General features: G+C 38.3%; 1 pseudogene; it reads left to right on the plus strand.

Moving 5' to 3' along the window:
* The first annotated feature begins 334 nt into the window (after positions 1–334).
* Positions 335–19,647, plus strand: part of LOC141938471 (kinesin-like protein KIF20B) — a 38,076-nt pseudogene continuing 18,763 nt past the window's right edge.

The raw sequence follows: 19,647 nt of genomic DNA on the forward strand, positions 1-19,647 counted from the left end.
GAGAACACCCCTCGCAGCGCAGCGCGCCCCCACTGCGAAGCCCAGCCGCCGCCTCAGAGGAAACCTCCCCCCCGCACCGCCAGCCGGGCTGCCCGGCCCGGCCCGGCCCGGCCCCGCCGCGTGCCCCCCCCAGACTACATTTCCCGCCGAGCCTTTCGCCGCGGCAACGTCCGCCCTCCCTCGCCGGCGGTCGCGTGACGGCGCCGAGCTCTGCCATTGGTCAGATTTGAAAAGAATCGCGGCCGTGCCTTAGTTTTGTTGGTGAGTCGCAACGGTTGCTAGGGCCGCTCAGCAGAGCCGAGCGGCTCTCGCCTGGCGGAGGTCGGTGGCTGGGCTCGCTCAGCCTGCCGTGCGCTCTCCGGTAAGGGGTTGTGGGGCTGTCGGGCTGCCGGCCGCTCGCTAGAGGAGGGAAGGAGGCGGCGGTTTCGACCTCGGGGTCGCGGAGCTGGGAAGCGGTGCTGGGGGGGTCTGCGTGGCGGGCGGTGCTGAGGGGTCTGCGTGGCGGGCGGTGCTGAGGCCTCTTCCCCTCGCTTCTCCCCTGGCACTACGGTGGGTGAAAACTTGTGGAGCGGGGGATGTGTGTGTGAAAACTTTTAGGTACTGCTGAGGGGCGTGCAAGTCACGGGTAGCGTCCAGGGCTATGACCAGGCCATGCGACAGTGTCCCGTAAGAACGGGACAACACTGCGAAGCCTTGCAGTGAGAGATTGGTAATTGCGGAGGAAAACTTTTCTTTTAAATTTTTTAAAGTGTAAGTACTGATGCGTTATGTTTCTTTATAAGCTGCCAGCTGTGAGGTTTGGAGCCTTTTCAACCCTTGTGCTGTCTGACAGTGCTACAGGTTGTGTGTGTACCGTGACCAGGTTTTGCTTTGTGTGCCATTCTGGATACCCTTCTCTTAAGGTGTCTGCAGCTCTAAACTCTGTTGTCACGATAAGCAGAATTACAATAACGTATCCCAGTATACAAGTACATTTTAGAGGCTACAGCCGGGCAGTATACCTGTTTACCCCAGAACATCTAAGGTAATTACAGTGCTGTATGACACAATGTGCAGACAGATGGACAGTTTGCATCTTGTGTTTTACATGCTATTAGTGGTTCAACCCGACTTATCTGAATGCTGGGCTCATATGAATGCTTTGAATTCCAGCTTTACATACATAGCTTAATGTTTGTATTTTGCCCCTTAGGTAAAAAAGCACAGAGTGAGAGCATAATCTCGACAAATCACACTTTAAAATAAGCTTATATTTAAAACAACTAAACTGTCAGTTACCTAACAACTATGTTTCCTGTCAAGGTCTGGTAAGAGTTTTGCCCTGTGACTTTGTGTAGCTGATGAGGAAGACTTCTAGATCATGACAGCACAGGTATGTTTCTTTCCAGTAGTAGCTTATTCCCAACTTGGTGTTTGTTCAAGCTTTGTCAGTATTTCAGGCCAAGTTTTTCCTGGTTTTCATATAGTTGTCTGACAAAATAAGAACTGTAGATTAAACTAAACATTGCTGCTTAGTTTATGTATAGCTTTACCTCATTTGCCTCTTGGTGAAGTTTGTCTGGCTTCATGAAGCCTTGTATCTGCCTTTTACAAGCTAGATAGTCAGGCTGAACTGTTAAATGTTTTGACACCAAAGTGCTGGCATATTTCAGGTTTTTTGCTGGGCGGAACAAAAATATTACGACTGCTTAATAGGCAACACCTTTTCGAACCAGCCCTGGTCTGTCCACTGTTTTAATGAATGCTGTGTGTTCTCCATTAGTATTTAGAGACAAAATATATATACGTGGCTGTAGCATAGACATGGGAATGTAGTATTAGACCATTGACTCATCATGTCCAAAGCTTCAAAACTGTAGGAGACCATGTGGTAGATGTCTAATTGCTGGAATGCTTGCTGCCATAGTCTATGAGCCCAGTGAGTTGCTGTCATAGTCTGTGAGCCCAATGAGTTAAACTTAATTTATAACAAAAGCTGCCAAGCCACGTCTGTAACATCACAGGAAAAAGCAACTGGAGAGTGAAGGGCAGACAAAATACGCCAATATTTTGAAATAAAATGCACTTTTTAAAGATTATTTTGAAATCTACCTGTCTACTATCAACGCTGAATCAATTTACTTTCATTTTCTATAGCAAATTTTCACTGCCCAGATTCTGAGATGCACAAAAATCATTAAATTTTGGATTAATAGATGAATTGCTGATCTATAAAATGACTGAAAAAGTTACTAAAAAGCAATTCTGTAACTTGCCCTCTGGCATGAGGTCTAATTTTCTAGTGTCCCCTTAATAGCTAAAACTATATGCTAGTCTTCAGAATTTTTCTGAACTCTGTCATGCATTAAGCTACATTGTGTTATATTTATAATACCAATTATTTATCAGGTCCTGCAGAGATAACCATGAAGTCTGGGTTACTCTTGCAATGAACTTTTATTCTAAATGGACACAATAATGGGATGATGGAGAAACGGATGTGGAACAATATGATTGTTTGGTGTTTTTATTTTTTAATTCTATCTTCCTTGTCAAACATGGGTTTTAGCAAGGTTGTGGTATATGTGTAAGGCTTTTTCCCTCGTAAACAGTTGCTTTGCATTGAAAGAAGAATGGCTGGTCTTGTTTCATCGTGATGTGAACTCCATTGCAGACCCTCTCCCCAGCTATCAGAAACTTGCTGTGTAAATTTTGAATAGGATAAAGAAAGCTTTCTCCTTAAAGAAACTGCAGCTATCAGTTTCAAATTGGCTTGTCTTATATAAGAGACTTCAGAAGCTCTATGTTATGTGATCAGAAAACAAAAGAAGGATTTTATTTTATCTCGCAGGATGGAACCAAATTTGGATAAAGAGGAATTTTTCAGACCATCCTATATTGCTAGTGCTGAGCCACTTCAAAGAACAGGGCCAGTAAGTGTGGAAGACCTTAAAACAGATCTCTCTGGTGATTTTTCTTTGGTTTCTTCAGACTCGGACACAAGCCAGGTAAGAAAGCTTTAACGTTTGCATTGTTTGGATATTTTTTAATAAGCTTAGTCTTTTCATCAATACGAATAATCAGAATTTTACAGAGAAGATGAAAAGCATCTTTAGTATGTTTTTAATTTGGAGGAGATAGATAGGATTAGACTAAGTTGTGTGGCACTGCATTGATACCTTATTGGGCGCATCAGTCTTGGAGCAGCTTAATCATAGAATGTTTTTGTGGGTTTCATTCTTGATTTCTCATTGCCTTAGTGTCGTGTGTGTGTGTATATATATATATATGCTGCAAGATTATGAACTCTTAAGTTATCACAGCGAACTTCTGCAGAGGCCTAAGCACTTGTGAAAACTGATGTAGTGAATTACTTTTGCTTCTCTTGTCATCAAATAAGTCTGTTCAAAGTAGCCTGGTGAAAATAAAACTGCCTTAAGATGCTAGCTATCCAACAAAGAAGCTAGTCAAATTTCTAACTTCCTTATTTTTTTTTTATTTAAGAGGAACGTTTTGGAGCCTAAGGGACACATACAAGTTTGCCTGCGTATTAGGCCATTTACATCGTTGGAGAGAGAAAATGAATTGCAGGTGTGACATTTATATAACTTGAAAATACCTTAAATGTATGCTTGGGGTTTTTGGTTTGTTTTTTCCTCTAAGCTGAGCTTTTCATACACTTTTCATGCCTGCATTGTTTCTGGTTCCTTTTAATAGAGCTGTGTTTCGATTGAAGATTCAACAAGTGTCATACTGAAGCCACCCCAATATTCTTTGAGTCGACTGAGTGAAAAAACTGTTGGACAGAAGTTCACTTTTTCACAAGTAAATGAATTGTCTTTAAAAATTTTTAATCTTTTCCTGGAAAAATTTGTTTAACTTTATATTATTAAATAGCAATCCAACTAGATTTTTAAACTGTCAATAGTCTTTAAGATTATAAACATACAGAATTTAAAGGATTCTTTAAAAGTCTCTAATGATTGCTGAAACAAAATAAAGATGTTTCTTGGTAATGCTCAGGTGTTTGCCCCTGAAACAACTCAAGAAGAATTTTTTGAAGGCACCATGAAGCAACCAGTGCAAGACTTCTTAGATGGATATAATCGTCTTATTTTTACATATGGCGTTACAAATGCTGGGAAAACCTACACATTCCAAGGTATAAGTAGAAATGTGTTCTTGAATGAAATTCCTTTTTTTTTTTTTTTTTTGAGAGGATTACTTCTAGCAGAAATATTATAACTCTTTCCTTTATTTAAGCTGTAGGCCCTGTACATTGGCTTCTCTTGAATAATAATAATAATAAATAGCCTTTGAAAGTCTCCTTCCATAACCAATATCACTAAACTGCCAACTGACAGTCACTGCCAGAGTTTACGTAAACATACAGTGGTATTGCTTTGTAAGGCTGTAATAATTTCAACCAGGTGTATGTGACTTCTTTTTTCCTCCAAGTATCTAGAGGGTGGAGGGGGGAGTTAAGAAAATATGTGTTCTGTATATCAGAATGTGAAAAGTGTGTAAGTCCAGACTCATATTTTCTTAATCATTATTATAAAGGTCATATGCATCTTATATGCATTGTCTCCAAATAAGGAATAGTATTTGAGTCCGTTTCAATTATTACAGGCAGAGCATAAATGTTTTGAAACATATTTGAGTACTTCCAAGTATTTCTGTCTTGTCTCGAGTTTCTGAGTTTATCAATAATATCCTAGGAGACCTTGTCTCCTGATGTACTGTTTCTGTACTGTTAAAGCTCAATATCCTTTCTGGTTGGAAGATGTCATTCTTTAATTATTTTCCAAAACATTTTAACAAATAAGGTGGCGTGATTTAGATGGAAACAATTTCTCCTATAATAAAATGGCAGTTCTAGATTCTATAATGCTTATTTTATACACAGAAGTAGTAGAAGGACAATATGTCTTATGCCATATGAAATTGATCTTTATTGAAGTGACATTGTCTTCTAAGTGATCTTCTGTTAGGTAGATTATAACTAAAGACTACTGCCAGTATTTTCAGTTATCATTAATCTGGGGCAATGATGGCATGCTCTGTCCTAATAAATAATAGGTAAATAACAACCCCCCAAAATTCCTAAAGTGTACAGTCCCGCATGCTTAGCTAGTTTGGGCTATATTGTGTGGGTTTTCAAGACTTTTTGATTCATGTCTTTTCAGACTCTGCAGACTTTTTCATGCTATTATATTTTTCTAGGACTTAACTATCAACTTGTGATAAGAACTGTCAGGGCAGAATGTTGCCTACGGGGTGCCATGATTTCCTCTTCTGTTATTCCCAGTATTGTCAATATAGCCTTTCCTTTCTGGCAGTACATGGCAGTCTGTATTCAGTCAATGGCAAGGGACTTAAGTGAAAGATGCAACAGTTTTTTAGGACTGTTTGTTGTTTGCCAGTGACTGCTACTTTGTTCATGTGAGGTTGAATTACAAGTGGCATTACGAGAAACAAAAAATTACGAGTAGATGAGGAGAAACAAATGTAATCCAACAGTACTTTAGTATGTTATTTGGTTCCTAGCTTGGTGTTTGAGTGCCAGCTAGATTTTACATAGGTTCTGACTTGGGCAACACAGCTAGTGCTGTAACTGGTGAAAGCCCATCTGTCTCAGGAGCGGTAGGAGTTATCAGAGGCTGGAAGATAATGCTGTCAGTCTGAGACAGGATAGTTGTTTCTCTTCCATTCTCCCCTCTTTCCTCTCCTCTCTGGTTTAGAAATCAAAGTTAAGTGAACCCTTTTTAAACTTGCATCTGGATTCAGAAAGATCAAGTGTTCACTGAGGCTTTTATCTGACTCCTTTTTGCCTTTCATGTGCAAAAGTAGGATGCTTTGGTAGGAAAGGGTCTGGGACAGGGAAAGGAGTGAGTCTTCACAAGGCTTCTAGAACTTTTTTGGTAGGGTCTGTGGAATTAGTACAGGACTGCAGCTGAGAGAGGAGTCATCAGTTGTATTTGCAGATTACTTCCTTGAGAGAGAGAGTGAAGGCAGCCTATGAAATGCAATTGAAAAACTGCAAATCTCTATTGAATGTGCGTTGGTTGTGGTTGGTTTGTTTTTTGTTTTTTTTCCTTAAGGCTAAGTTTATGCAGAACACCCCATCAGTTTTTATGTTCTGCCCCTTACTGTCTAAGGGGTAGAGCATGAGCTGTTGCTGAAAGCCAAATACCTTTCAGAACACTAATGACATTGCTATTACCTTGAGAATAAAAAACCCACTGCTTCGTGCTGTAAGTGGCCTCCAAATCCATCATGTATGCCTTGAGATTAGAGTTGCTTATCTTTCTGTCTTTGTTTATTTGTATATCTTGTTCACAGTAATAATTAGGGTCTTTCTTTGGTATGTTGCTTTCAGGGACAGAAGATGACATCGGTATTCTGCCAAGGACTATGGATATGTTGTTTAAAAGTATTCAAGGGAGGCTATACACAGCAATGGATTTCAAACCCCATCGGTGCAGAGATTATATAAGGCTGACTAGAGACCAAGTGAAAGAAGAAACTGCTATTAAAAATTCAATACTTCGCCTAACAAAAGAGGTAGAGGAGCACTTCTTTCTGTACTGACGAGTACATGCATCTTTAGATAGCTCAATGTTACCATGTTCATTTTTCAATGGGAAGCAACTCTCTGTATTTAAGTATGGAAGTGTCTTTGCTGTCAGGTAGCTCTTCAGATGAGCAGCAAAGTGAGCAATATTGCTGATGAACCCTGTTCTGTGAATTTCTGCCTTGTGGCTGAATACTTTATAGAATGTAAACACTAAGGTTTTTTTCTATAGTTTGAGCATCTGATAATTTATCCTCTGGGGTTACTGGTGCTTAATAAGGATGGAATGCAAATAGTCTCGCCATCTGCGGGGATGCTAGTAGGTCTGCTCCTTTAAACAATTTACTCTCTTCCAGGATACTTGAAAGAAATGAATGATTTTGAGGTTGTTCCCCTCTTCCAGTCTATGCCAATAACCTCAAAGGAAGCAAAGGGTTTTTTGGAACAGCAGAGCTATAAAGCTGTTGGATTTCTAAAGATTTGAATTCAAACAGGTTTCTGCTGGACTTTATTCTTAAACAGTTCACTATTGAGTAGTCCAGAAATACACTTCAGTTTCATGAATTGCTTGGAACTCTAAAGCTGTTTAGTCCAATTACAGTTGTGGGGATTTGTATTTTGTATAAGCATATCTTTTTCCTGGTGTCTTTAACTCTGAAATGAATGCAATAATGTAAGAAAACTGAGCATATGCTAGGAATTGGAACTAGAAATGGATTGCAGTGCATTTTTTATTTTTAGTGAAAAGAATTATCTGCCTAGTGGTATGCTGGGTTATAATACAGTGGTGTGGCTGTTGTGGGATGGAATCTATCTGTTACCTTGATTTTTATCCGAGTTACTTAACTAGAATTCTCCAGTGTGGAAGGCAGGTGGCAGCAGAGTTCTTCAAGACTTCACTTCAAAAGCACAGGCGTATGTTCTATCTAGCTCTAGCAGTCTTTAAGGGCTTCAGAAAAAACGATCATGTATGTGTCCCCTGTAGTTTTGCCACTAAATCTCTAAGCTGAAGTATTGTTCTTATAACAACAGTTTTCAAAGTTTGCACCTACTTCAACAGAGAGAGGTTTGGGTGGGTGTTTTATATGCGTAAAGCTTAAACCTGAAAGTTTTGATTACACACGTATTTAACTATTTCAGGAATTGCTTTATGGAATCCCAGCTTTATATGACATATGCTCTTGACAAAACATTAAAAAAACCCAACCCAAATCACACCTGTTTTTTAATCCATGTTTCTTCTCTTAAGCATACTGGTTTTGGTAGACGAGTTGCACTTCTTTGCAGTTCTGTGCCTAAAAAAACCAAACAACCAAAACTAAGAGTGGGAATGGAGTGTGTGTGTATTAACCTCTATCTGTAGGGATTTGTTTTACTTTGGGTTTTTTTTGTTTTTTTTTTTTTAAGAATTCAGCAGAAGGAAGTTTTCCTTCTCTTTCTAAAACCTGGGCTTTATTTCAACTGTGATACAGCCTGTATCATGTAGTAGTAAGTTGTTCACTTAATTTCTTAAGTGAACAAGTGTTCTACATTTACCTCTATTTCTGAGAGTTGACCTAGGAAGCTGTAAGATACGGAATCCTGAATTAGCAAAATACCAATACTAAAAAATTTCCAGACTCTCTAGATTCACCAGGTTAAGAATAATGTGTAAACTACAACTGGAGTTCCGCAAATCATCCTGTTAAATCACCCTGTTTCTCTGTGGGGTCCCACCCCTCTATTTTTCTGTGGCTAGTTTTCCTCTGGCTCAGGGAGCTGAAGTGCTCTGTACTGTGATAGGGCCTGATGTAAGGGAAGTGTCAGGGATGAGTATTAAGGTAAGAACAATCCTTTCAATAGGAGTGAACAGGTGCCTTGAACTAGACATGATGCCTAGTCAGGATCTTTGTATTGGCATATTGCAACTACACTGTATTACTGTCTAGTAGGAGCTGTTACAAAAGGAACTGGTGATCTACTGTCAACGATGTATCTTAAAGCCTCTGTTCTCTTTTGTAGGTAGACCATCAAGATAGCACTAACAGCAAAGCACCAGTTGGTTGTAAGGGTATGTTTTATATTAAAGAATTGCAATTAAAGCAGGCAAAGAAGCTTTCTTAAAGTCAACAACTGACTTCTGGCCTATGTTAATAATAAAATGACTGCTTGGCATTTTTATATGCCTGTGAATTGGATAGTGATCAATTTATCTGGCCAGAAAACACAAGGATAAAATGGTTAGAAGTTTACCTGAACAGACATTAAATGAGATGAAACTATGGCAAGGAAAAATAGTACTACTTATGCTATGGTTTCTAGTGGTATCCTGACCCTGTATGTAATTAGATAAACCTAATTCTAGCATTTAAAAACTACCTAAATACTAGGTTTGCTTTAAAATGTTAGAATGATATGTACTTGTCAGTTTGATTCTTTTAAAGACATTGAAGAGACTTGAATAATTCTAACAAAGCTGCATGTTTTTGATAGAATTTGCAAGTGGGAAAGGAAGTGGTAGATGAGGTGTCTGGCAGATATGTAGGGTAAGCATGTGACTTCCAGATATTTAAGAAAGGGGAGAAAAGTTTCAAGGGATTTTTGTCTGGGGTAAGTGCTTTTTAGAAGGCTGCTGTAATATCAGTCTTCACTTATTAATTTTTTGAATAAAGTTTATTTTACAAGGTCTATACTGACTTGTAATATTTTGTACTTGACAGATTTGGAAGAACTCTTAAAAGGCTCAGAACAATCTAGCACAACTGCGAAAAATCACGTGACATTTTCTCTTTGGGTTTCATTTTGTGAGATTTACAATGAATGTTTTTATGATCTACTGATTCCTATGTCAAATGACAAGAAAAGAAAAACACTACGCCTTGCTCAAGACATCAAGGGATGTTCTTATGTAAAAGGTGATTAGAATACATTGCAAATTGCCAAACGTGTAATTTGAGAAGTCAGTCTTCCTGTAATAATATTTATTTCTAGATTAGAAAACTCCTAACTGTATTCACTGTGGCACCAGAAATGTCTGCCTTGGGTATGAAAGGCAACAATCTACATACACAGAAGTATCTGTACCTTTAATAGTGTTTTCTCTCTGTTGTTAACTGTAACTCTTAAAAGCCTGCGTGCACTCCACTGACTTGATATTTCTCTGAAATGGGAGAAATATTGAGAACAATTGACAAATTTTTTAGTGTTTTGATTTTTTCCATTTTCTTAAAAAAGACTCCAAATTCTTACCTATAGTTATAATTGGCTCAACAGTTCTATTTTGTTAGTATTTTCAGAGAATATGTGAGAAAGTTCAGTCTGACTGCAAATTACATTTTACAGTACTCTAATGAAGCCTGTGATGTGATTTGTTGTGGGTTGGGGGAGGCGGGGGGTTAGCAGAACTCTAACAGTTCAGTGTTTGTTTCTGGCCATGGAAATAACAGGTTTCAAATCCTATTTGATTTATAGGTTCTTTGGAAAATCAAGACACCAATTCTAGATTAAAGGCTTTTTTGGAGGTGTTTGGCCTGCTCCTTTTATCTTTTATATGCCAAATTATAATTCAAAAAGCTGAATCAGATGATAAACCCAACTCCTTCATTTCTTCAAAGACTAGAAGAGGTGTGAAGTAGGAAATAGTCTGCTTTGAGCTATGCTTCAGCATAATCTCTTTTTATAACATTTGGAGGTATAAGGCTGTTCCTGATGTTCTTGAGGAAAACCAGCTGATGATTTTCTTATTTTTCTTCCTCACAGCTGGTATTTTTGCTAGTACAATTTTGGTGACCTCTAGTTTAACAGAGGCCATAAAGTTCCATTAGTAGGGTTGTAGGTATTTACTCTAGCCCATACCAAGGTGATATACAGTCATCATATTGCAGACAAAATTCTTCACTGATTTTCTTTTTTTTTTTTTTTTTTTTTTTTTAACTTGATGGCCCTGAAAGATGTCTAGGTGATTTTCCCCCCGCACCCTCAAAATCGTAGGCTAAACCAGAGAAGCTGTCCAGGTAGAATTCTGCCTTGATGAGTATGAACATAGGGCATTCATGCTCATATTAGACCCTGTGCTTTGGCTTTTCAGAGTGGAGGCTAAGGTTGCTCACTTAATTTGGATGGAGCATATTTCTGTGTGCTAATAGGATGAAATGATGAGAGATATGTGCCCTTCCTTTCCCATGGAAGGAAGAATCTTGATTTTGTCGTCACATAATTTCTGTCTGAAGCATGCTTAGTAAAATGTTTTTGTCTCAAATAAACGTATTATTCTTGGTGTGCATACGTTATCCCCTAATCCCTTCTTTCTTTTTGATAATGATATTTACAAGATTACTGTGTTTGTTCTTCCTAAAGGTCTGCAGTGGGTTCAGATTTCTGATTCTAAAGAAGCTTTTAGACTTCTAAAACTGGGGTTGAAACACCAGAGTATCGCAAGCACGAAGCTAAATACTTTCTCCAGCAGAAGGTGAGAAACTTTTTGAATAGCACTGGGCATAGGATGGTGTCTGGGAGGAAGGGGGAACTAAAATATGGATTGTGGCTTTTAGGAGGGGAAGAGGCTTTAACAGGGTCTAGATATCTAGGTTTGGCATCCTTTAGCACTGTGTGACCCAATGTTTTTAGTCAAAAGGATTCAATCCGTCAGTAAGATGAACCTGTACAAAAGCTAACAGATTTATCAAATACTGTCCTTCAAGCAAAAGCACTTAGCTTTATTCCATCTAAATGTCTGAGGAAAAAGCAAAATAAAGGCTACACCAGCATCTCTTTAAAAGTTTGTATCTGATAGAGTATATGCTGAGACAAGTTGACAGATTCAACAGTGTTTTGAACAGATGTTGTGGAGGCTAAAAATATTTTGAAGGTATTAGTCTACTTTATCTTCTCTGCTGATTTAAACTTTTCCTTTTAGTCACAGCATATTCACAGTTAAGATACTAAAAATTGAAGATTCAGGAGCCCCACAAGTCACCCGAGTCAATGAGTAAGTTCAGAGCAGAGACCCTCTCTTCTTTTGTGATGAAGTTGTCAGTTATCTTCTGTGTTGGTGTACTGGTACTGACTATATACCCAGTGCTTCCTGGTAGAAGCTCATGCACTTTCTACCCACTTCCCACTCCTTTTCCCCACTTTCTACAATCATGCAGTACTTGGCCCTCTATCTCCAGCCATCAGGTTGCAGTGCTGTTCTATATCTTGTCCCCTCTGTTCAGCACAAGTTTCTGTTAGCCTGCTATATACCTGAACTCGTCTAAGTCCTCAAAAGGAAGAGGATGGTGGGGGGGGGGAGGGGAAATAAGAAGTGTGTTGGGAAAAGATTTGTCAGGAAGTAATGTAAAATTTGATTGGGAAAGCAACACTGAAAAGAATGGAAGTGTTTGTGCAGATGAAGATCAAGAAATTCTTCCTCTAAAAACAGTGATCATTTTAAAAAGTGAATAATTTGTGCATGTTCTAAGGTAAATAAAGGGAGTTTTCCTTATCTGTTTTCAGATTGTCACTGTGTGATCTTGCTGGTTCAGAAAGATATGCCAAGACCCACAATGAAGGTCATAGATTGAAAGAGAGTGGAAATATAAACACCTCTCTTCTGATTCTAGGCAAGTGTATTAACGCACTCAAGAATTCTCAACAGTCAAAGTAAGTCCTTGTACGAATTGCAAACTGGTTGTGGCTTTTAGGTATTACCTACAATGTTTAAAATATGCAATGCTAATACTAAGTTTTTGGTGGAAATGATGTATAGACTTGTTGATCTACCAAAGTTATCTTAAACTTGCCTTGTTCTGCTCTTTAAATCATCAATTCTAATCTCCTTTAAGCATGCTATTGTATATTTTAGCAATTTAACTTTACTCCTCTGAGCTTGGTTTATCAAAAAATCAAACTTTGGAATAAGTTTAAACCCCCCTTTTCACCAGTGTCATAGTAAGTGTCAAATTTTTAGCCTTTTATTACTCCTTACGAACTAACTCAACTGTCTAATACTTCTAGTGTAACATTTTTTCATCAGCAGAACATTGCTGTGCTATCATAACTGTGCACCATTTGACAAAATTTGTCTGTTTTTTAATAAATACTGACATAACTTTTAACACTCTCCTCCTGATCCAGCTAACCATATGCAGACAAAAGAAAGCCTTCCTGCTATTTATGCCCTACCTTGGGGATCTAAATAAGAGTGAAATAATACAAGAAGCTAGTTGTCTAAAAAACAGTACAATATATAGTCACAGCTGGATATAACTGTCCAGGAACTGCTTTCTCCACATGTTCTCATTTGCAGCTCTATTTCTGTCCCAGAAGTTAAATGAACCCAGTCTGCTGATGGATGTGCTTTGCCAAATTCACTTACCCCGTAGCACTCTTCCTGACAGCCTGTTCAAAGTCTGTAACACCTTAAGATGAAGAAGCTTTGCTAGCGTGTGTTCCTGATTATGTTCTGTGAATTTACAGTCTGTCTTATTTTTCTGTTCTTTCCAGATAGGAAGGATGCATTAAAACTAGCGGCTGCTTAGAGGGCTGTTAATGTATTCAGAATGACTTCTTCTGATCCCAATAACTTGGAATTTTAAGAGATCATGCTTCAGAGCATTTCTTCTATATTGTTAAAGTGTTAATACATGCCCTTTGCAAGTTGAATAGGAAATAGAAACTTTCTTAAAATTATTTTGGACTACCAGTCCTGCAGCAAAGCTACTTATGAGCTGTCTATGTACTCTGGTAGGAGTGTCGCTGCCTTCCTGAGTTCTGTAGCACTGTCCATGTAACTGAATAGCTGTTATGTGTCCAAAATGCAGGCAACCTATTTGGTGGCAAGTGTGCGTTCAGTCATGTTTTAGGAATTCTCATAAAATTTCCTATAAGCATCAAAAACTACATCCCCAGCTGTTAAATTCAAGGGCACAAATTGTGATTTTTTTTTTTTTTTTTTTTTTTAGGAAGTGCCAAACTGCTGGGAGATTAGGAAGAAAGTTCTGAAAAGTATCTCCATGTGTTTGGTGTATGCTCATTTTCTTGCCTAGGCACTTGCTCTTGTCCATTCTCAGAGGCCGGATACCGAGTGAGAGAGATCTCTGATGATGTTGGATACTGCATGCCTAGAACTAGATATGTTCTCTTCATTAATGTGGAAGGGAAGAGAGAGGTTGGGGTATAGTTTGGTGTAGCATGAGGCTGTGTGACCTGCCCACGGCTAAACGTTGAACACTTTCAGTTTAAGTGCTCCCATTGGTTATATTGCTATAGCCTATCTAAGATAATGGCTAAAGCCACAGTCACAACAGCCACATGGTCTCTCTACAAACAGCTGCATCTAGTCCAAAACAATTTTAATTTATTTAATGACTACTACTTTAATAAATATTTTTAAGTCTTCATGCTGGGTAGCTTTTACACTGACTGGAAATTATTAAACATCTGGTCATCTGTTCTTTTGTCTTTAAAGGTCGCAGCAGCACATACCCTTTCGGGAAAGTAAACTAACTCATTTCCTTCAAGGATTCTTCAGTGGAAAGGGGAGTGTATACATGATAGTAAACATAAGCCAATGTGCTTCAACGTACGATGAAACACTCCATGTGTTAAAGTTCTCGGCCATTGCACAAAAAGTAAGTGTGTTGCAGTTTATCTTGATCAGTACTTCTGATTTGCCTTTAAAGAGCAGGTTCCCTCTCTCCTAAGAATATGAATTTAGTGACTGGGTTTTTCTGTCTCATGTTGCAATCGTATTTTCTGATTGCTCCTAGTCAGGCTTTATTTCCTTGTAAAGCTTTTAAAAAGGCTTTGTTGGGACATATATTTCCTATTAAAAATCCGTAATTCCCATAAAATATCCAGCCTGACAAGACACTTGCTATATTTGGAAGAAATTCCATGAGATCTGGGTGAATTTTTCTTCTGTAGTCATAGCATGCTCTCACCTAGTAGCAAGTCTAGCTGCCCCATATACTACTGCTATCTTAATGTGGAATATTGCTCACCTGAGGTATGTAGGTTGAGCACCAAAGAGAATTTGAAAGGTTGTCTTTATGTCCTCAGGAGCTTCAGTGGGAAGGTGGAGGTTAAGCAGAATGAGTAGGAGTAAGTGCAGGGATAGAACCCTGGTGGAGTTGGAAGACAAAAGTATTGGGGATCAGTGCTGCAGCCTTAATGGAAACCATGGAAAACTTCTGTTGACAGTTAAATATGTTCAAAGGACAAGAGATCCAGGCCATTAGAATGTGGGCTCATCTAAATGGGTTAAGTACAACACTAAAACAAACAGAATTTGTTGGATGGCATTTGTGTAATGCAACTAGAAACTCAAAGTATAGGAAATACAGAAATCTGAAGGTGCATGAGGTGGCAACCCTCTTGTACGTTGTCAAGCTAGTGAAACTTGGTGTTCCTGCAATCAAAAGAAGGGTTAGACTCTAAAGTGACTCCTTTATACTCTAGCTGGAAACCAGTTGAAGTAGTGACTCTGAACAGATGATAGACTGGGGGAGTACTGTGCTCAGGAGACCTATAGGGAAGTGCAGCGGGTATATCTTGGAAGTGCCAGTAGAGGATTAAAAAATACTGAAGACTTTATTCTTTGTTTTCTGGGTAGGTTTTAGCTATGGACACATCTGTTTTTGTCCAAGATCAGTCATTTGACCAGAAATCAACAACATCATCACTACTTAGTCACATTAAAATGCCAATTTCAAGGAAAAGAGTTACTGTCCTATGGGACAGGAGCTTAGAAGATGTGATTGAAGATGATAATGAGATGGAGGAACAGCATATGTCAGGAGAAGAAGCAGTGCAGAAACATGAAGATAATAAAGTTATTATGGGAAAAAAAGAGTACATGGTATGTGCCAGGGGTATGTTAAGAATTAGCGTAGCATGGAGTCTTGAAGCAAGGTATTATTCTGGTTTTCCCCCCTCTCACCTTTTTTTCTGATCACCCTTATTTTATCTAAATCCAGCATTAAGAACTAAAAGTGGGATTACTCATGATGTGATGATGCCTGTTGTGGGAAAACTCTATAATGTGTCTGAATATAGACCAAGCAGTAAGAATTGCAGATTTGGCTTTCTCTCCTTTTGGTAGCCTGTGGTCAATGCACAGCAAGTATTACCTGCTTTTAGCAATACAGAAGACTGTTTCTCTGTATTCTGTGTACAAGAAAATGCTGAAAACTGTTCCTTAAGGAACAGCAAATTTAGTCACTTCTAGGGAAGATGAGGAGGGAACTGAGGACTAGAAACTCTTTTGTGGAGGTTTCATTAATATTGTCCCAAAAATGAGCACCTGGAAAACAAGAGCCAAATCCTGTGGAGCTTAAGCCTGTTTAAGACAACTTCAAGAATTCTTGTAATAAAATGGATGTTCTTTACAAATGCCTGCTCTGTGCAAACTTATAAACTGCTGTGTTTAGTACCAAAGAGATCTTCTGATCTACTCATAAATCTTCCTGTTTATGAATAAGCTAATAAAAGAACTGGAAGAAATTTTGTCAGGTGGAAGGGTAAAGTGGTGTTGTAGTGTTTGAGGAATGAGAAAAATCTCACTTATGGGAAACCATGTCGTTATGAAAAACTTAATACTAATGGTAATTCTAGATGCTGCTGAATCTCATAGAAGAGTTGAAGAACAAACTTATTGCTGAAAAGAAGAATAAGTTACTGCTGGAACTAAAGATTCGTGAAGAGGTGATGCAGGAATTTGCCCAATATTTTGCTGAGCAGGAAATATATTTCAAGTAAGTTAGCTTTAAGTGGTTTTTAAAGTTAATGATTAAAAAAAATTAAATTCCATTCATTTATTTCTTAAATCTGTCTCTTGGCTATAAGAGACCACACTCTTCTGCTAGACTTACTGCCTCTGTTAATAGATCAGTTTCTGTTTGGACTATGAGTTCAGGAAAAATACTGTGTAGGAAAGGCTTTGATTTGGGGCACATAGGGTGTGTGTGTGTGTGTGTGTGTAATCTGTCAGCAGTGTTCCTGTAGAGCTCTCCCTAACAGAAGAGCTTTGATAGGATGTCTGTAGAAAGAGTGACACTTGCAAATTCTTTGGTTACTGCAGTCTTAGTGATACTTCAGATGGGTATTCTGGCTCAAGAAGCTTAGAAAAAATGCTTGTAGTCAAGTGTTAGCCATATCTGTGTATATATGTCTCCCCCTCATTCTTCAGGAGTGTGCGTACTCTGGTGTAGCAACACCATTTTGTGTATTGTTTTATTGTGCCAAAATAAAGAAAAAACCATCTTTGTTTATAGGCAGCTGTACTAATAACTTTGTAGCAGCTCATACTAGCTAGCTTTTATCTGACTTATTTTCCCTACTATAGTGAGTTCCTTTCTTATGAACGAGAACGGCTTCAAGAAGATTCTGACAGACGCCTGGAAATCTTCAAGGAACTTGTAAATGGTGATCTTGAAGACATGGATGAAGAAAATGAACTAAAGGATAAGCCTTGCAGTGAACAAGCTGGACCTCTGGTATTATGCCCCTGATAACATCCCTTTCACTAACTACCTGTTATGGTGATGGTACGTCTCAAGAATTAGAAGAATGGTTTCAAGGAATTGCATGCTGCCTAACTGTATCCTCAGCAAGATATATTTATCATGTTCAATAGGAGTAGTTGCTGTGCCTCGGATATGCATTTAGGAATCTGGGGTTTTCTGCATTTCTGCAACACAAAGTGAGAATTACTGTGTACAAAGAAACTGGGGGAAAAGCTGCAATTATGCTATAAACTGTTGCATTGAGTGCCTGTTTAAGGTATTTGAAGCTGACTTCTAAGACCCCATATATGGATGGTACTGGAGTGGTCCCAGAGACTTCTTTCCTCTTAAGGCTATTGTGGCTACAACTGAAGCAATGATAATTGTATATACACTTAAGCATAACTAAACTCTGAAGTTGAGGCTGGTTCTTGTGAGTTTCGAACCCTTTGTTTTTAAAAAAACAAGGAGGAAAGAAAGTCAGTGTTTTAAGTACAGCTTAATTTGATAAGTTACCACAAACTTATTTGACCTCACAAACTTTTACTGATATTTGAAAATTTCAGATGTATTCCTTCTAAAACTGTTTGCTTGCTGTGTTCATTCAGTGTTCTCATCGGGTAAAAATGCTAGCTTTTATATTAAATTTGGAGGGGATGCTTTTGTGGTGGTATAAAAGGGAATGTGATGGTGGGCCGTTAAATGCTTTAAAAATAAAGTAGCTGTTACTTGATGCTGGAGAATTCTGTGTGAAGGTAGAGAGAAACTGGCAATCAAATTGCCTGTGAACCTACAAGATGGCTTTGAAGTCAGAATTAACTGTACTTAGATGTTTGAGTACATAACGTTCTTTGAAATTTTCAGTAGAAATAATGGATATTGTGTAACTATTTGCTACTTCTAAATGGATATAAATTATCTTTCAGGATGGAGAACATGGCATAAGGCCAGGCACCTACATTGAGCTTGAGGATGTTATTGATTCTCTGCAGAATGATGTCGTTGATACCAAAAAGCAGGCGGAAGAAACATACAGATACATTGTGTCTCTGGAGGACCCACAGGAAGCTATAGGTTGGCTTGAAAAGCGACTGGGAAAAACTAGCACTGAACTAACTCAGACCAAAGAAAAGCTGACAGAGAAAACCAATGAACTAATCAAAATTGAAGAACAGCTGACACAGAAAACCAAAGGTGAGCTGGGTGTGTGTGTGATGTGAAAGAAAAAAGAAATGACACTGTAAAATAGAAATAATCCAGTTGAGCAGGATTTTGGAACCAAATCGTATGTTACCTCTATAGGTGGTAATCAATTGTTTTGTGTATGTTTGGGTTGAACAATTCCACAGGCCTTGATTATTTCATTTTTAAGACAAAACTTAGAACTGTCAGTTGAAGACTTCTGAATTGTGGGGGTAACATGTCAACATTATTTATTCTTGATTTCATGGTTATATTGTGATCCCAGCACTTCACATTTTGCTGATGCAGTGTTTTCAGGTATTCTGTGGAACATTCATAGATAAAAGTATCAATACCTCATAATATGATTTCAGCAGAAGTCTCTTGACATGATCTATATTTTATATGGGTTACAGGGCCCAATTCTGTTCAAAAAAACCTGAACTTTTGAAATGTGTCCTGTAAGTAGAAGCCAACACAAAAATAAATGAGTCTATTCAAAAGCTACTAAAGTACCAGAAGATCTGGAAAAATGGATTACTGAGTAAACTATGTAATAGCCACTTATTTGATGCAGGCTTCTCTTCCTGTTACAGACTTTGAAATGCAGATGATTAAATCGGATGAGGCTGCTGAGCAGCTTAAAGAAGCAACTGAGGTAACTTTCTCAAAAAAAACTTGTGCAAAATTACTTGCTTTAGTACAAAATTTCAGTAGCTTAAAATGCTATTGTAGTATGTTTCTAGCTTTTTTTATATCAAGCTTAGCTTAACTGATCTTGCTTCTAAATGCATTGTATAGTTCAAGAATTTAGCATTGACTGAACTACTTTCTTTTCTAAGAAAATGAATACGCAGAATAAAAGGATTCAAGAACTAATGGACATCGCAGAGCAAAAAGATGATGCTATCACGAGACTGCAAGATTTGATATCCTGTTTAGAAGAAACCATAAAAGACTATGTAAGTCTTAGACATCTCAATTTTCTGTTTACAAAAAAATTAAATCTGTGCTTATAACGGACTTGACTATTTTGGAAAATTGAAATTTTCTGTAAGTAATTGCTACTTTCTTGAAATGGTAGCAGGCGAAGTTGGCATTACAACTGAAGTTACGGCAAAATGTGTGCAGAGGTGTGTGTGGAAAATAGGATTTCTGGAAGCAGTGATCTGGAGTTACTATTGGAGGACTGTCGATGAGACTATGAAGAGCCACTCTAAAGAAAAAAACAACACTCAAACTGGGAGGACTCCAGCTGTGGGAAGAGAGGGATTATGTCACTGTCTTTTTTATTTTTGCCTGAATGGAAGAGGAAGGAAAGGAGGTTTTGCTGCAGCAAAAGCTCAAATTTAATTGAAGTTAGAAGTTAGTGTGAGAAGGACAGTGGTTGTGTAAATTGGCAACAAAAATCAGTGTGTCCCACCTACTACCATGATGCACACA

Source organism: Strix uralensis, unplaced genomic scaffold (genome assembly GCF_047716275.1).
Source record: "Strix uralensis isolate ZFMK-TIS-50842 unplaced genomic scaffold, bStrUra1 scaffold_64, whole genome shotgun sequence".
NCBI classification, from domain to species: Eukaryota; Metazoa; Chordata; class Aves; order Strigiformes; family Strigidae; genus Strix; species Strix uralensis.